At 37.1% G+C, this 20,069-nt stretch overlaps 1 protein-coding gene across 2 annotated transcripts in view; it reads right to left on the reverse strand.

Moving 5' to 3' along the window:
* LOC124804930 (mediator of RNA polymerase II transcription subunit 25) overlaps nt 1-12,313 on the reverse strand; it is a 314,698-nt gene extending 302,385 nt beyond the window's left edge. For both annotated transcript variants that reach the window (XM_047265308.1, XM_047265306.1), the window contains exon 1: nt 12,197-12,313. The gene's annotated coding sequence lies outside the window, so the exon portion shown is untranslated. The remainder of the gene's footprint in view (nt 1-12,196) is intronic.
* Nucleotides 12,314-20,069: the final 7,756 nt, after the last annotated feature.

Below are 20,069 nucleotides of genomic sequence, written 5' to 3' on the forward strand. Positions count from 1 at the left end.
CTTTCGTTAGATCAACATTTATTACGTCTACAATGTGATATTTGGGAAAGGTTTCGCAGCTTAAACGTTCCACAATGCGTTTTGATGTCATTTGTGCGATATATATAAAATGTCACCGTAAATATAGTCGTTTAGTAACCAATAATTCTAACTACGGTGTATACATATTGGAAGGTGACAGGAATATCTTACGGATGTTTTCATTCGTGTTTAGAGTCCATTCAAGCAAACACTGACCACGTTCTTCCCATGAAAAAGTCCAGGATGGACTGGAGTTCGGATGAGGACGACGAAGATGAACACACAGTTACTACCAATGAACTCGACAGGTACCTTTCGCTCTCCAAATCCGACTGTAACTGTGACGAAGGACAAATTTTGCAGTGGTGGAAACCCACGCGGGGTTATTTCCAAGGCTGTCGGTAGTAGCCAGAAGAGTTCTCTGTATTCCTGCCACTAGTGCTGCCAGCGAGAGAAATTTTAGCCAGGCCGGTCACCTGCTGTCCAGCAAAAGATCGTGCCTGGTATCAGACAAGGTGGTTGATCTCTTATTGATCCATCACAATTACGTAAGTATTCACAACATACCACGTAATCACAAGAAAGGAAATATTCCTAAAACTCTATAAATGTATGGTTCCACTTTCATTGACTTCAAAGGAAGAAGTTCAAACCGCCAGCTGTAGTAATAGCTCCAGGAACACAAATGACGCCTGTGTATCAGGGAGCACCAATGACGAAAAACGAATTGTATAGTCATGATTCACTTGTAACGTTATTTACAGGTCATAATTTGTTCAGAAATTAACGTTTGTGCAACAAAATTTCGTGAGTATTACTTTTAACTCCGTCATTTTTTCCCGATCCTGCATTCAATGATAGTGCAACGTATACGTGGCCGAGTTTGGAGATAGGCTACACATAGTCCATGATTAGACTACTGTGCTCCCGTTTGTCTACCGAACGGAACAAAATACTAAATACAGACATTACAGTTTTTAACGTTACAATTACTGGAATACATGATAACCTCAAAGGCGAACCTTTAGTAGTCTGCAACATATTAACAAACATCAAATGTAACAGATACAAGCGTATTGTTTAGGTCATAGAACTGGTAGTAAACAACGAAAGACATTTGTAAAAGAAATAAGTGAGTGGTTAATGTGAAGCGGTGGCCTCTGATCTCAAGGAGTGTGACGGAGCGGCGCTCGCTGGCACAGAGTCCACCAGTTACTGGCGACCGGCCGAGCGTCTGGCGCACTCGGCCGAGCGCTGGCGATCGGCTGCCCACAGCCGGCGGAAGAGGACGCTCAGCCGCGTACTTCGAGAGCCAGAGGGGCGAGCGGGATTCGCCGGTAAAAATCGGAGATAATGCAGACCTCTAGTCTCGACCCCTGAGTCAACAGATGGGGACGTTTGCAAGACAACCATCTGCACGAACAGTTCGACGACGTTTGCAGCAGCATGGACTATCAGCTCGGAGACCATGGCAGCGCTTACCCTTGACGCTGCATCAAAGACAGGAGCGCCTGCGATGGTGTACTCGACGACGAACCTAGGTGCACGAATGGCAAAACGTCATTTTTTCGGGTGAATCCAGGTTCTGTTTACAGCATCATTATGGTCGCATCCGTGTTTGGCGACATCGCGGTGAACGCACATTGAAAGCGTGTATTCGTCATCGCCATACTGGCGTATCACTGGGCGTGATGGTATAGGGTTCCATTGGTTACACGTTTCGGTCACCTCTTGTTCGCATTGACGGCACTTTGAACAGTGGACGTTACATTTCAGATGTGTTACGACCCGTGGCTCTACCCTTCATTCGATCGCTGCGAAACTCTACATTTCAGCAGGATAATGCACGACCGCATGTTGCAGGTCCTGTACGGGCCTTTCTGGAGACAGAAAATGTTCGACTGCTGCCCTGGCCAGCACATTCTTCAGATCTCTCACCAACTGTAAACGTCTGGTCAATGGTGGCCGAGCAACTGGCTCGTCACAATACGCCAGTCACTACTCTTGATGGACTGTTCAAAAATGATTCAAATGGCTCTGAGCACTTTGGGACGTAACATCTATGGTCATCAGTCCCCTAGAACTTAGAACTACTTAAACCTAACTAACCTAAGGACATCACACAACACCCAGTCATCACGAGGCAGAGAATATCCCTGACCTGCCGGGAATCGAACCCGGGACCCCAGGCGTGGGAAGCGAGAACGCTACCGCACGACCACGAGCTGCGGACTTTATGGACTGTGTTATCGTGTTGAAGCTGCATGGGCAGCTGTACCTGTACACGCCATCCAAGCTCTGTTCGACTCAATGCCCAGGTGTATAAAGGCCGTTATTGCGGCCAGAGGTGGTTGTTCTGGGTGCTGATTTCTCAGGATCTATGCACCGAAATTGCGTGAAAATGTAATCACACGTCAGTTCTAGTATAATACATTTGTCCAATGAATTTCTTCTTGGTGTAGCAATTTTAATGACCAGTAGTGTATTATTCATCATACTGCACAATACGTGAAAAACACAGCGGGTCCCATTACTGTGAAGCTCTCAAAGCATTGGAGGAGCTGAACAACAGAGGAATTGCACTGGAAACTGGAACAAAAGCAGACGTATTTAGACCAGCAGATTTATTGATTTCTAAAATAGAGACTGGAGAATCGTCTTCTGCAGACAGAGGATATTGCTATCTCTGGACGTGTGGAAGTGTTGGACTTATCTACTTGTTCTTAAAATTATGGAATAACATTTCGTGAAACCTTATGTCGTCGTTTTGGCCTTCCGGAGAGATGGATACTTAGAGTACTTGGTGATTATTTGATGGAAAAAAAATGGTTCAAATGGCTCTGAGCACTATGGGACTCAACTGCTGAGGTCATTAGTCCCCTAGAACTTAGAACTAGTTAAACCTAACTAACCTAAGGACATCACAAACATCCATGCCCGAGGCAGGATTCGAACCTGCGACCGTAGCGGCCTTGCGGTTCCAGACTGCAGCGCCTTTAACCGCACGGCCACTTCGGCCGGCTTATTTGATGGAGAAGAAAATGCCAGCATGCCTTCTGCCTCTTCTCAATGCAGTGACATGAGTTCCTATTCCTACTATTGAATGTGAGCGTGGGTTTTTGCAAATGAATCTCATTATCACACTTACAACAGCTTCATTCCAGCTTTCGACTGTCAGCAATGTGATGTTCGTTAAACTGGTTGGCCCTCTATTGCAGTTGTTTCCACCTACGGATGGTGCACCCTTTTGGTTTATTGCTGCTGTTACCAGGAATAAAGTAAGAAGGCATGAAGACAACAAAGGTCATGAACTGATGTCAGTCTGGAAACTGTTATAATACTAGGCAGTGTTAATTACAATGTAGTTTTGTAGTTAAACTATCTGTTATTCGCTTCTTCACTCCCGTTCCAGTAGTTTTGTTACGGTGAGTGATGGCGAGTAAGCAAGCCAGTAATTTTACGATATGTTTGTGTTTATAGACATTTACGCGTAAAAATGTATGCAGTCCCTTATGTAGGTACATAATGAAAGTGTTTCTGTTACTTTACTGTCTGTGGAATCTGATAACATGCACTTTATTTACTAATTATACAAGGTGTATGAAAAAGAATCATCCGATTTGGCACGTCTGTATTTCTGGAACTGGTAAACATGTACAATGACTTTTGTTTTTTGATGAACAGGAAACTCAAAAAGCTTTTTTTTCATACCTCTTCATAGGTGTTCAGTATGCCCCCATTGAGATGCACGGCGTATGTCAGTGCAGTATTCAAATTGTCCCACACTGCAGCGAGCATGTCTTGAGTTACAGCTTTCACAGCTGCTGTTATGTGATGTCTTAGTTCATTCACTGTTGTTGGTAACTGAGGCACACAAACAGAGTCTTTTATAAATCCCCACAATAAATAATCGTATACAATCAGGTCCAATGACCTTCGAGGACAGTAATGTAGGGCCGAATCATTTGGTCCAGTACGACCGTCCATCGTCCAGTAATCCTTTGATTTAAAAACTCCCGGTGCCCCGCCCTGTTCGTTCGAATCAGTCCTCAACTGTGGGAAAAGAAAGTTCTCAAGCATATCGAGATGTGTGCTCCCTGTAAAAGTGTTCTCGGCAACGAAATATGGACCATACATCTTTTCCCGTGAAACTGCAAAAAACACATTATATTTTGTAGAGTCCCTCTCATATTGTGTAACGTCTTGTGTTTGTTCTATACCCCGTATTCTCACATTTATGAAGGTTCACTTTTCCATTTAAATGGAACGTTGCCTCGTCACTAATGGAAGAAAACTGTCTTCGTCCATCTTGCCAGGAATGAAATTACATAACTTCACACGTTGTTGTGTGTCACCTTCACGAAGAACTTGCTGAAGCTGAATTTTGTACGGTTTCATGTGTAAACGTCGACGCACCGCACGCCAGACGGACATCGGGGACATGTTCAGCTGTGGAGCTGCACGGCGAACGGATTTCTGAGAACTCTTTGTGAAACTACGGCGGATGCGTTCGACATGTGTGTCAGACACTCGGGGACGGCCGGGTGATTTGCGTTTACACAAAATTGCCTATTTCTCAGAATTGTTCATGACATCGTCTAATGCTCTGTGCTGCAGGGGGATCCACACCATTCCCAGTACGAAAGTCACGCTGAACAGTTATTACTGACCCGCACTGCGCAAAACCTCGAACGCGAAACACTTTCTACTGCCCCGACACCATTTTTACTAAACTGAAGTGATCGCACACTGCTGCTGCTACCTAGTGGGAACCATGTAAAACTCAAGAGTTTGCTCTTTCAACAGTATGTTGTTCAAGCACATATCTCAAATAACATAATAGCTATGATTTTTTAAAATACCACGATTCTTTTTGATACACTCTGTATTTAAAAAACGTCTCGGTCCATTACATTCGTGCAGCAGTAGAGCCTTAGGGATTTCTCTGGCTTACCTAGTACTGGATTTGAGATTTTACAACTGCAGCAACACATACCAACCATTTCTCTCTTACATTTTAATGTATTATAGTACCTACATTATTCAAAAATGAATCAAATGGCTCTAAGAACTATGCGACTTTACATCTGAGGTCATCAGTTCCCTAGACTTAGTACTAATTAAACCTAACTAACCTAAGGGCATCACGCACATCTATGTCCGAGGCAGGATTCGAACCCTGCGACCGTAGCAGCAGCGCGCTTCCAGACTGAGGCGCCTAGAGCCGCTCGGCCACCACGGCCGGCTCAGAATTGTTCATTTATTACAGCCCCGCGCTGCGCAAAACCTCGAACGCAAAACGCTTTCTATTGCCCCGACACCATTTTTATTAGAACTGAAGCGATCGCACACTGCTGCTGCTACCTAGTGGGAACTATGTAAAACTCAAAGAGTTTGGTATTTCCAACAGTATGTTGTTCACGCACATATCACAAATAACATAAAAGCTATGATCTTTTTAAATCAGTTGATTCTTTTTGATACACCTTGTATTTACAAAATGTCCCGATTCATTACATTCGTGCAGCAGTAGAGCTTTAGGGATTTCTCTGGCTTACCTAGTACCGGATTTGAGATTTTGCCACTGGAGCAACACATACCAACCATTTCTCCCCTACATTTTAATGTATTATGATGCCTACATTTTTTATCCATCCCCCTATAACGATTAATTTATGATTAACATAGTTGATAGATCATAATCAAACGCAGCCTCACCAAACGCCTCTCACGATCCGTACGTAAAGTTAAGACTCTCTGTTTGTCGTACAGCCATTAAATAACGCCATCGCTCTGAGTCTTGAAACGTCTTGGAAACTGTTAAGAGACCCGTGACGCTCAACGACTGAAATGCGACGGGCTTAAGTCTCTTCTAATGTCACTATAGCTCTTTTTAAATGTGCTTCTCGGGCTTACCGCCCGATTTTATTGTTTATCTCCACCAGAACTTTCCAGCTATGGCAGGTGGTGTAGGAAATCAATATCGTGAAGCATGCGCACAGTAACATTGGATTTGCAGTTTCACGGAATAATCTATAGACACTAAGAATCGCCGACGATCGAGCTAGCGTCGTCAGCAAATGGTTCAAATGGCTCTGAGCACTATGGGACTCAACTTCTGAGGTCATTAGTCCCCTAGAACTTAGAACTACTTAAACCTAACTAACCTAAGGACATCACACACATCCATGCCCCAGGCAGGATTCGAACCTGCGACCGTAGCGGTCTTGCGGCGTCGTCAGCATTCCACACACATACACCACTTTCAAAAATGTTAATTATACTCAAAAAGATATAACTTTCTAAAGTAGCCTATGGTCTTGGTCATGGTTTAGGCTATCTCCATACCAAATGTTACTGGAACTGGTTCAGCGGTAGAGTCGCGAAGCCTTAACAGTGAGTTACTTTCGCAATTAATAATATTGGTATTATCACGGAAGTATGGATTAAACACGCTGAGAGCTGAATAAGCATTATATTGATTACGTTGAATCATATTACGTAGAACATAGCAACCAATAAAAGCATTTTCACAAATATGATAAATTTCAAATGTGAAAGAGTAAACAGCTTTTTCAAAGAGTAAATATGTTTCATTAATTTGCTTAATATTCTTCAAATAAATAAATATCTTATACTACACACTTTGTAAAGTAGCCTGCCTTCTTCATCAGGATTCAAGATATCTCACTGGAAATTTCATGCACATCGGCTCAGCAGTATTGTAGTGAAAACGTAACAGACGGAGATACTGTCGCATTTATAATATTAGTATGGGAGTATGGATTGCCATGGATTAAACACATTGATGATTGTAAAAGCATTGCATTATAGCTTTTTCCTACGGCTGCGCTCGAGTATCAGCAAAATGAAATGAAATGTGCGTATGGCTTTATTGGCCGGAAGACTGTTGGTACGTTCGAGAGCTTGGTGCAAGTCTTTTGACTGCACTTCACTGACTTGCACGTCGATGATAAAATAATAATGATGGCAATGCATACATCCAGAGGCGAGTGGAAAAAAAGCGGGTGGGAACTGTTCGCGTAAATTTGAACGCAACAATGAAATTCTAAGCGACGCTTGATGATCAATGGCAAAAATGTGACAGGCTTGTGCTTGGTATTATGGAAGTGTGGATCAAACACGTAGAGCAGTGGTTCCTAATTTGGCGGTAATTACCCCCTGAGGGGTAAAATGTAATAATTCTGAGGGGTAAAAACAAAAGGGTGCAATTGTGTTTCTGTCACGAAACTTAATCATTTTTAAAACATTAGTATACTATAATCATCCCGTAAGATTGCACTGCTGATAACGTAAGTTATCACTAATTACATCTTTTCAAATACTAGCATCAACTCATGAGAGTGTTGTGGAGGTTACAACTTCGTAAACGAAAGTATGACGATCTTCGTCACGTAGTCCACCAACCACATACATACTTGGTACCATGCATCTAAAACTGTTAAATTGAGCACATGCATCAAATATGTTTAAATGTGTCGTGAAATGTTTTCTCCGAATGATAGGTAGTTCCCACAACGAAACAGAAGTTGCTTCATTATTTAATTCGCAACATTAACAAACTAATTCACAACACAACAGTAACTGCACAATGGCTACTACTCTGCTGTAGGGCCGACACTTTATAGTTCTTATTATTACTATTATTATTATTATTAGCCGGTAGTAGTGGCAGTGATCAGACGCAAAGCGTTGGCAGCCTGAAGTCTTCCTGTTTCTGCCAGTTCAGAAGCAAGAAGTCCAGCAGTCAAGTGATTCCAGGGTGTTTCAAAATGAGTATATGGGTTTTAAGGCTTTGTATCATTTATTATACTCAACTTACCAATATAAATAATACATCAAATGAAAGAGCAACTCAACTAGTTTTTCTTAGAAGAGTTCAATCCGAGCACCATTCGTCATCCATCTAATCGATAGGTGAGTTCTTCTGAAACCTTGACAAGCGTGTCTGGAGTAATTTGTTGCAACAATACTATTTCTAAAGTCGGGAAGATCAGCAGGAAGCGGAGACACATACACTTGATCCCCTTATGAACCCGCAAAAGTAAAAATCACGTGGCTTGAGACCCTGTGTGAACACTGAGGTCACACAAAACAAGCTGTGTCATCCGACTTCTTGCGGCCAGTCCAGCGGTCAGGCACGATCACGCACTGAGTTATGCCAGTGAGGCAGCGCACCATCTTGCTGCCAAATAAAAAAAAGTTCTGTGATTCAGCTTCTCCCAATTGAGGAAAGAGCCATAGTTCTGGCGCTTCAAGATAAGAAACATCAGTTTCAGTTGCTTCACTGAAAATTAAAGACCCATAAACTTTCAGCCAGAGTATGGCATAAAAAACATTCAGTTTTAGGGAGTCTCTGCAACCGTGTCGCCTCAAGGGGATTTGCTGATCCCCCAGAGGCACACATTATTTTTGGTCAGATTTCCACTAAGCTGAAGTGTCGATTCATCACTGAGGACCCAGAAAATCTTCATCCTCTCGCAACAAAGGGTGTTGTAACGGGACATCCTCCTCTAGCATTACCTTTCCTCAATAGTAGTTGTCGATAGCAGTATTATTTTCCGAATTTTGGACATTTCAGTATTATCTCAGTTGCTTTTCTGAACACTTTAATATTATTTTATACACAGTATGTTATATTTCAAACTAAATTTATTAAAAGGAATTACTGTATAAAATATTTTAGTCTTGATGTTATAATCGATAATTACTAGTTCTGAATGTACATTTGAAATTACGAATTATTGGTACACTTAAAATTTCTGTTATTAAGTACGAAATACTGTACTGGTTACTATGTTTATTTCTGGATTCATTTCTGAAATAATAATCGAAAGTAATAATGTAACAGAAACTAGTAGAAATCCATTTGGTAAGAAAAATTGTAAACCCTTTAAAATATGGTTATTTCCTCAGAGTGTGAGGGTCGTAAGCACGCCTCTGATGTGATCGGACGTATTTTTGTATTTTGTGCGAACAATGTAATTTCGGCTTTCTTAATATGAAAAATCAAAACACAGTGTGATATACTAAAATGTGCGAAAATATATTAACATAAAAACAAAAATTCTGGAACAACAATCTTCAAGTTTATTTAGATCAATCCAACCGTGAGGATCTAAAGTATGACATTTTCAGCTTCAAGAATCAGAGCCCCAGACAAGAAGGAGCCAACTCTACATGAAAAGCTAAGTAAACTAGAAAGTTTATTGTAATCTTTGGTCCTCTCAAATCTTCATAAAACACTAATGTGGACCATATATGGAATTAGGAAGGAGGGGGGAGATTACGGCGTCCAGCCTCACTATGGACAGTTAGCTTTCTTTTCTGAGAAGTAGCTTTAGGTAACACTTGCAAAGGTCTGAGAATTGCTTCATACCACCATGAAATTTTTTTTTAGGTAAGCCTATCAAAAACTAAATATCATCTACCTCTAATCATTTTAAAAAAGAAATTGTTCAATAAATTCTTTTTCGTTATAAACTTTAGTTAGGTGCTGATGGTGATTGGGGTACAAGTTAATATCTGACTGTGCTCAGGGGTAATGGTCTCAGAAATGTTGGAATCCCTGTGTAAGCATTTTATTAATTAGCTGGATCGTATAATGTAGGACATAGCAAACAATAATAGCATTTTCATAAATGTGATAAAGTTCAAAAGGAAGAGAGTGAACAGCTTTTTCAAAGAGTAATTATTTTCCATATTTCGCTTCGTATTCTTCAAATAAGTACTTTCTAAAGTAGCCTACATTCTTCCTCAGCATTCAAGCTATCTCCATACCAGATTTTAACAAAATCGGTTAATCGGTTTATTCGTGAAAGTGTAACAGAGTTACTTCCGCATTTATAGTATTAGTATGGATTTATAATATTAGGTATTTTTTTAGTAGGAAAAGAGCACTGAATGCATCTATACTCACTACAGCTATGTCATGAAATTGCCATTCGGCGAATAATTTGGAACAATATTTCATACAGCTTCTTATCACAAATGCCATGTAATACATTTTCCTTTCGATTATTTGTACGGTACATTTTGTGAACAGCTTTTTTATACCTTTATACACCTCACTTTTATCTAGGTTTCGTCAACACACACTAATAAAAGAAGGATAAAATTACTACACTTTCTAAGAGTTATTTTGGTACCATACTGTTGCTGTTCTGCGTAACTGACATTACATAGAACTAAACTGAAACTAAACTAAACTGCTCTTGAACAGGCCATGAAGGCCCAAAAGTACCGACCGGCCGCCGTGTCATCCTCAGCCCACAGGCGTCAATGTATGCGGATATTGAGGGGCATGTGGTCAGAACACTACACTCCCGGCCGTATGTCAGTTTCCGAGATCTCTATATGTAAACGCTGCTAAGATATGAAAATGGCGAATACTGCCGAAAACTTATTGAGGCAGCGGATGTATTTCTACATCCACTTTTACGAACTTCAACATCTAAGGGCAAGAATTACTGTAAGAATAATTTAGTGCATAACACAACATGAGAGCACAGACTGACACTGTCCTAGGTCTGGTTTCATAGCACAATACATGTTATGGTTGCTCTCTCCACCTAGCTCAGACTTCATTCTTACTCAGTAAAGAGCAATGAGCACCATAAAACCAACAGATATGTATAAGAATTCTTTTACCAGAATTCACCAGTTTCACATCTTAGCAGTGACTACATATAGAGATCATCTAAGGCTGTGGTAGGTAACAGCAAAAAATTAAAATTATACTTTACAATGCCTGTCCCTTCAGACAGGTGTGCATGTCAGAAGGAACAGAGATTGCTAAATAAAGCCTACCCAAGCAAAACAGTGATGATAACGTTGAACACGACTCTCATTCTCCCTATTACGGGAACCCTAACGTTGCGAGTATTTGGGACAGTGGACAGTGTGGCATATTGACGTAATTATGGGGGGTCGAATCAGTCTGGGAAGCGTGCTCGGCTAGCCGAGTGATTAAAGTGACCGCTCGCGACAAGCGGGAAATCTGGGTTCGAGTCCCATTCGGGCGCAAATTTTCATGTATCACCGGTAGGTAGCATCTCTCTACTTAATTCAACTGATGTCAAAGAACTCGCAATCAGTTATTAATTGCGTAATATTTCGTACAGCTGTGGATCGTCAGCAATGTCTTTCATGCACCTCTGCAGGAACAGACATTTTGTAATTAGTGCTACAAGCCTAGGCGGGCAAAACGACAATAATAATAAGAACGTGGTAGCATGGAGAGCTGCATCAAACCAGTCTCAGGACTGAAGACCGCAACAACAACAACAATAACAACGTTGAACACACATTTTCATTCTCTCTTTGCGGGAATCCAACTAATATTGCGAGCATTGGGGGATGTAGACTGTGTGGCATATGCAGGTTAGGATCGGTCCAGGGAACACGTAAGGATAGTTAAAATGGTTAAGACGACCATCGATCGGGAAATCCGATTTCGAGTCCTGGTCCAGCATAAATTTTTATGTATCACCAACAGGTATTTTTCTACCTAATACAGTTGATGTTAAAGAATTCGCCATCAGCGAATAAATTTCGTAAAAATGAAATGACCATGATCGAAGTAAAACAAAGAAAATGGTCTCTATGTTCGTAGAACAGAAATCTTCCGTTTATAACAGCAGCCCGCTTCATCAAGGAATTGAAATGTTGCTAGCACATATAAAACGATGTACTTGTTCTAATTACTTTTGGGGGTTATTTCATAACTATTACATAAGTGCAAACCTAGGATCATCATGTCCAATGTTAAGAAAGTAGTTTGTTTGGGAACTGTAAATAAACACAGATTGTAGAAAACACGTTTATATACCAGCGTTACATTTCCCGATTTTAACTAGAAGTTACACAACAGCGATGTCCTGTCGACAGATTTTCGAATCATAAGTTTATTTAACCATGGCGTTTTCTTAACGTGCAAGACGTAATACGAAACACGGCATTTTAATTTTAGAACGGTCGAATCCAGCATCGCGTGAAAGGAAATTAAGGGTTGACAACGAGAGCCACAGGTGACCAAACAACGAGATTCAAAGCAGAAGTGGAAAGAGAAGCGTTAGAGCAGCGCGAACACCAAGCGCGTTCATAAATCACTGTAGCTACGCATGCAGAGTAACGACAGTTTTCTGGCACTTACAAGTAGCTCTCTGCAGCAACTTAAACGAACCTAATACGGGCAGAGGATCACCGTACCCGCGACGCGACAGACGAAACACTCACCCTTCGCTACACCGCCGTTTCAGAGCTCCAGTCCCGAACCTCACCGAAGCGAGCCGAACAGCTGCGAGTCGCGCACTCTGGCAGCGTCGGCAGCTGGGGTTTATCGATCACTTGAGAGGCCGAAAGCACACGGGGAGACGTTTCCATGGATTTCGGCTCTTTCCGCTAACGTTCGGCCTGGAGCTCCGGGACAGATTCTGTCGATAATGCTGGGGCACGAAATATTTACGGAACGTCAGCTGCGCGGTAAATAGACGCACTGCTATGGCGCACGGGGTGGGTGTGGCTGTCCACACGGGGCTGGGGAATTTTGCCGGTTGCCAGTCGCATCGCCCTTACCGAGACGGAATAAGTGCGGCGGCAGCCGCAGTACTATAGGCCACGAGAATCAGTTGGCCAGTTCACATGCGCGGTGCGGCAGGTTTGCCTACAGCAGGCAGTAGAGCTGTGAAAGTAACGAAAAAAGTGTATCCTTATGTCGTCGTTACTAACAAAGTAGTACTTGTTACAAATGTATCGTTACTCGTTACTTTCGTAATTGGATTCATTCACATTCATACGATTATATGTTGGTACTTAGATGTATTTCATATACTTGAATCCATTTGAAGCAGGTTTAGAATGAATAAAGAACAAAAAAAAAACAGTAAATTTTAAAGTATTTAATGTGGAGGTTAAAGACAAATTTTACAGATGCAAGATACCATATATGTATTTTAAATAACTAGTAAGCGAAGTGAAAATAATGTTCCTAATTCTTCAATCAACTTAAAAACATCATTTTGTGCTATATTTAAAAGTAGTATCGAAATTATGAACTTATATAAAAAAATTTAACTATATATATATATATATATATATATATATATATATATATATATATATAGTTAAATTTCAAAGTGTATATATATATATATATATATATATATACTTTAAATCAGACTTTGGTAACTTGCAAAAGGCAGTCAAAGTGATACATATTGATCACAGTATGGAAAATAGCGTATACACGGCATTTATATGAATGCGTGGTGTCTGTTCTTTCAGAAATGTCCAAAAGAACAGACACAACGCATTAAGTGTCCTAGATGGGCAATGGATGCACCTTCTTTAGTGTGGATGCATAAGTACGTCAACCTCCTGCAGGAATCTCAGAGTAGCAAACATGGAGGAAATGGACAGGAACTGCAGATAGGTGGCGCTCAGTGGCTATGTGAACTGGCCCTGAGGCGTTCCGAAATAATCTGCACAGTTGCGATAACACTGTGTCCTGGATGGCGCAGTGGTTAGTGCAATTTACTTGGCGCCGCTGATTTCATGTAATGTCCCGATGAAGCTGACAACAATAACCCAGTAACCCCTTTCCTTTCCCTTCCTCTCCTTACTCCCACATCCACTTTCAATTTACATACACGACTTTTACTTTGGTCGGGAAGCCTTTTTGCAATAATCAACATAATCAACAAATGATACATGTGGCAGCGATTGTTTGTTGTTTTTGAGGCTGTGGTTTTAATGAAGAAACTTCAGATCTTGACGTAGATGGGACTGGCATTTCAGAAGAAAATTTTCGGACTTCTTCGAACCTGGTGCCATCTAATGGACCTGGTAAAACTGTAATTATGGTCTCGTATGATGATCGATGCTCATAATAAGATTTTTTTTTAATTTGACATGAACCACCTTTCATGGAATATAAGGTATGGCAAAGATCACACTTTGCCTTATAATCAGTAACTTTGGTACAACAGTTCCACAGTTTCTTGTCCATCGAAAATTGCACTGAAAAAAACAATACAGAATTGCTAAGTTCAGGAAAAGGGTTAAGAATGCTAAGTACTGTTCCTGCACTCTTATCAGGAGTCTTGCCCCTAAGTTCACTCATTGAATGTCAGAGCCAGGCTACCGCCTGTTTCCCATTGCTGCCAGTGTGAGCAGTGATAATTGTAGCACTATATTCGCGAGTCACGGGACTGTTGTGCTGTGTTTTGTGACATTACCAATTCAAATAATACTGACACGAGTGAAAAAGAATCACATTAGAAGATGACAACTTTTTTATAATTTTTCTACAACTTTTTTATACTACACGAGATCAAAGAACAAATAATAATCACTGAATTGAAACATTTGCAACAAAAAGAAAATAACGTGCGTTTGCATTAAAGGTGGATCTGGAGATCACCAAGGATTAATCTGCAAACACGGACCAAGAAGTAAGATCTAAGATATAACATATAATAACCATCTAAATAATGGAACTGGGCATTTAAAATTCGTCAAGGATGTGTGTATAAATTACTCACCTCACAATTAATATTAACGCAATATATACCAATTCCAAAAACAATATTTTTAATGAAACTACATTTATATGACAACAAACCTTGTACAATACAAACCATATTCCCCAAATTGCAACTACTGTGCCAATGCGCGCGCACTCTTAAACATTCCAAAAATGGTCGTGAAGAACCGACCGAGCCGAGCCGAACACAAAGTAATGTAACGAGATCCATCCTGGGTGTCGAATCAAATGACGCCATGCTTTTTGTATACACAGCCGACAATCTTTAGTTGGCGGTGTTTCGTATACCCACGATTCCTATTGCATTCGCCGTTGCCGCATTTTCGATATATGCATGCTCCATATTGTTTTCCATTGTAGAAATCACATCGATAGATGCGAGTAAGGAAATGTATTTATGAATAACGATTCGGTACTTCGAGATTGCCAAAGTATTCGTTACCCAGTTTCGAATACATACGGTTTGCTACAGCTCTGGCAGTCAGTACTATGAAGGGGATGGCGTGGCCAGCTGACAGACAAGAAGGCGTGTTGCGTTCTCTGTGGCGTGTGTGTGGCTACGCTTCGTGTACTGTAGATCTGAGAAAGTCAACACGCAGATTTTGATGATGGAGGACTGGAAGAGGCCTTGTATTTCGGTAATACGGACTGATGAATATGAGGATAGAGCCTAAAAAGATATGGCATGGCGTAGTATTTGCTGCCAATTATATCTAGATTTTGCAGAGGCAAGTTGAGAGAGAGAACCTGCCGGTATTTTTTTTTCACCTTAAGTTCCACCACGTCTCATCTATCTATTCCAAAGATAGAAATGTTCATTTTATTTAAAAAAATAAAATCTAATAAATTTGTTCTGTATAAATAAGGTCCATCAAACATCAGTTATATATATCAACAATTGAAATTTTCATTTAAAAACTCATTGGTACAATACAATCACAAACATTATAATTTTTTAAAAATCTAAATTTTTTATGTATATGTAAAAAAGCAAAACAAAATGTACTCCAAAGCTGAGCTATTTCAAAAATTAGAAAACTATTGTAAAGAAATTATGGATTGAGTTACACATATTTAAAAATTATTATGAAGAAAATCGTTATTAAAATGTAACTAGATAAGATTACTTGAAATTTTATTATTATTTTGATATGAAAGAAATGAAGAAGAGAGAACTAAGATATAAAAATATAAAAGATCTACTACCAATTAGTAAAACAAAAAATTTAAATGATTGCTCCAAAGTAAATAAAAAAAGTATTGAATCTAATTCTAAATCCTATTGGCAATATTAATATTAACGATAAAGAATTGAATATAAAATCTTTAATAGAACTTCATGAAACCTGTAAAAAAAATTAAAAAATTATATTTAACTAAATAAACAGCAATTAAACGCACATACTGAAAGATATGAAAACAATATTAATAATAACAATTACGAATTAAATGAATATTCTTTAAAAATCTTCGTAAAACCTGTAAAACGAAAAAAATAAATCATTCTTCTAAACATAATAAACAATAATTAATACATCTCATTAGTATATAAGAGGGTAATATTAATAATATCAATAATGAGAATTATTTTTGAAAGCTCCTAATAGATATATATGAAGAAATTAAACAAGAATTATCCAAAAAAATCACCTTAACTAATTATTAGAAGTGATTCTGCTTTTAAATCTAGTATGATAACTTATGGAATTAATAATGTTGATGATATTGTCGAATCACAACAACCTTTTAATAAAATTAATGAAGAAGTAATCACTAAATTAAAAATATTTTAATAAACAAAAAGTAATTAAACCAAACATGAATTTATATTGTAGTTTGAAAAGAGAAGACGAAATACAAGTATTTAATTTTAAAACAAGTAATGAAGTTTTATTAAGAGCTACTAATGTAGAAGATTATCATCACAAATCAACTAATTAACTATTAACTCACATGGAAGAATTACAAAGAAAAAACTGTGGTTGGTCTTTATTTTAAAGTTTTGAATTAAGTGTTAATAGACACAAACCAATTTTTAGTTCTTCTTATATCTATTTACCAAAAGAAATTAAAGATAAAAAACTGTAAATACTGTAAAAATACAAATTAAAAATGTTTTCTTTATTCAGTAAAATCAGCATTTTATCATTAAATGATCATGTAGAAAGAGATAATAATTATAAAAACACTGGATTAAAATATGATGAAACTTTTGAAAACGGAAAGTTAGTTTTCCTGCACAATTACAGTTATCCCAAAATGCGAAAAGAAGTCAAATACTTCAATTAATGATTATTCTTATGAGGTAAATTATTTGTGTACCGTTTTTATCATCAAAAACTATACAACAAAAACATGTTAAACTTCTTTTGATTAATGTTAACGTTGAATAAATAATCTATTTACATTAATTAGTCCTCAAACATGTGAACACAAAGGAGAAATTTATACTTGTGATAGATGTTTAAGATGCTTTTATTCGCAAGAGAAATTAGATGATCACAGACACGATTGTACAGAAAATAAAAAATTAAAATAGATACACCTGCAGAAGGTGACAAAATTAAATTTAGAAATTGACAATTAATTACAACTACCTTTTGTAATTTATGCAGATTATGAACGTTTTTAAAAGAAGCTAACATTTGCCAAAAAACCATGAAAAAGCTTATATCGATATATATCAAAAACGTATTCCATTTCCATTAATTATTATGTTAACTACTCTAATGATTAATATAAAAAACATGTAACATAACCCTGTAAAAATGCCACAAAAATTCGTTGGAGAAATTGCACAAGAATCTAAAGAAACTATGGAAACATATGACCTTATATTCCAATATAATGACAAATGGAGGTAAAATAAACATTAAAATTCAAAAGCTTGTTTTACTGCGAAAAGTAATTTGTAAAGGAGAAAAAAGCAAGTCAATTAACGGTAAAATATTAAGGAGCTGCAGATGAAGATTTTACTCTTAATTATCAAAATCCTAATTTTATTCCAATTTATATTCATCATTTAGCAAATTACATGTCTATTGGTTTATCAAAAAATTAGCAATACATAAACAAGATAATAATGCTATTTCAAATAATAATTAAAAATTTATTTCATTCAGTAAACACATTGAAGATGCATTAATATTAAGATTTTAAGATACCTTTAAAATTCATAACTTCAAGTATTCGTGAATTATATTCTAATTTTACAAAAGCTCAATATTTTGAAAGTGAACAATTTCACCCAGTGATTAAAAATTGAGTTAAACCATATGATTACATGAACTGTTAAGAAAAAATACAAAATTACCAAATAAAGAATATTTTTATTCTAGACATGATAAACATTTCTGATGAAGATTATAATCATGCAAAACTACTTAGGAGAAAATTCATTTTAACTTAGATGAATAATTAAAATTAGATAATAATCTGATGTTTTAACACAGTACATATTTTTGAAAATTTTAGGGACACATTTATTGAAGTATATAAACTCGTCCCATCTTGGGATTTTACAGGACTGCTTTATCTTGAGACTCTATGTTAAAAAAGACAAGCATTGAATTAGATTTATTAGATGATTATGATATGATTTTATTTATTGAAAAAGCAATTCGAGATGGAATTTATAAAAGTATTAAAAGATAAGATAAATCAAATACTAAATATATGAAAAATTTTGAGCTAGAAAAACAATCAAATTGCATTTAGATGCAAATAATTTATGTGGTTGGGGAATGTCACAGTTTTTACCATTTAAAAATTGAGAGTGGTTAAATCCAAAATGTTTTAAATCTGAAGATATACTTAAAATATCAGATGATAGTAAATATATTATTGTAGAAGTTGATTTAGAAGATCCAAAAAATTTAGGATTTTTACACAAAGATTTACAATTAGCTCCTGAACGAGAAAATAAATTATTAACTACATTAAATAATAAAAAATACGTTTTACATTACAGAAATCTTAGTTTACAATTAACAAAAACCCATAGAATATTATCATTTGATCAATCATATTGATTGAAAAAATATATTGATTTTAACACAGATATGAGAAAAATGCAACTAAGAAGTATGAAAAATATTTCTGTAAGAAGAGATAACATTTAAAATAATAAAAAATACAGAAAAAACTATGAAATAGATTTGAAATCCAAATTATTAAGATGCTACTGCATTTCGAGAAAAAAATATTTAAATTCAATAAACCAATTTACATTGGAATGAGCATTCTAGACATATCCAAAATAAAAATGAATGATTTTCATTATGATATAATGAATCGAAAAAGTGGTGAAAATATTAATTTATGTGATATGGATACAGATTCTTTAATTTACAAAACAAGAACTGAAGATTTTTATAAAGGTATGAAATCGATTATTAATGAAATTGACGCAAGTGATATTCAAAAATTAATATGTATGGAATTCCTCAAGTAAACAAGGAGGTATTACGAAATCTTAAAGATGAAAATTGTGGAAAAATTATGTTAGAAGACGTTAGTTAAAGATCAAAAATGTATGCTTATAAAGTAGAAGATAGAGAATATAATAAATCTAAAGGAGCTATAAGATCTCTTCTAGATATGAAAAGACTTTTGATGATTATAAAACCTGCTTAGAAGACAAAATAAAACAATATAGAAAAATGAATTTAATTAAATTATTTAAGGGGGGTAGGGAGTCAAATGAGTGGACCTGGAGCAGAAGAGGCACCACAGGATATTTTAATTTCCACTGTCTCTACTTTTACAAATAAATTCATCAAACGTTGCCTGCATGACCAGAAAGGCTTCAGGATTCACACTGAGAGCAGTGGAAGTTCAAAAACATAAAAATTAATTTTGTTACAAATGAAATTTCATCATTTTTCCAGTTATTACTGGCAGCATTTGTTGCTATAGGTACACTTTTCTTCATAAGTAAGAGAAATCCATAGATGAATTTTGCGTTTTGCACATTACACAAACTATAGTTATAGTTTGAAACTCTAGAATTTATTTAATTTATGAAAAAATGAATGAACTGTTACATTTTAAACTTCAGTTAAGATAAAAAATCACATTTTATAATTATTCTCTTACTTTTTACATTTTTAACAGATTTGGAAAATTCTAGAGTTTCATAGACCTGTAGATATGCTGTGCAAAATTCATCGAAGGATCTCTCTTACTTATGAAGAAAAGTGTATCTATAGCAACAAATGCAGCCATTAGTAAGTGAAAAAATGAATAAATTTCACATGTAAAAAAATTATTTTTATGTTTTTAAGTTCCCACTGCTATGAGTGTGAATTCTGCATCCTTCCTGCTCATGCTCACAAAGTTTTATGGATGTATTTGTAAAAGTATAGACAGTGAAAATTAAAATGTCTTGTGGTGCCTCTCCTGCTCCAACTTAGTCCATTTGACATCCTAACTCCTTAAACACAAACAGTAAAAGTTGAATGTAATCAACTTGTTTTAAGTT

This window comes from Schistocerca piceifrons, chromosome 7, assembly GCF_021461385.2.
Source record: "Schistocerca piceifrons isolate TAMUIC-IGC-003096 chromosome 7, iqSchPice1.1, whole genome shotgun sequence".
Lineage (NCBI taxonomy): Eukaryota > Metazoa > Arthropoda > Insecta > Orthoptera > Acrididae > Schistocerca > Schistocerca piceifrons.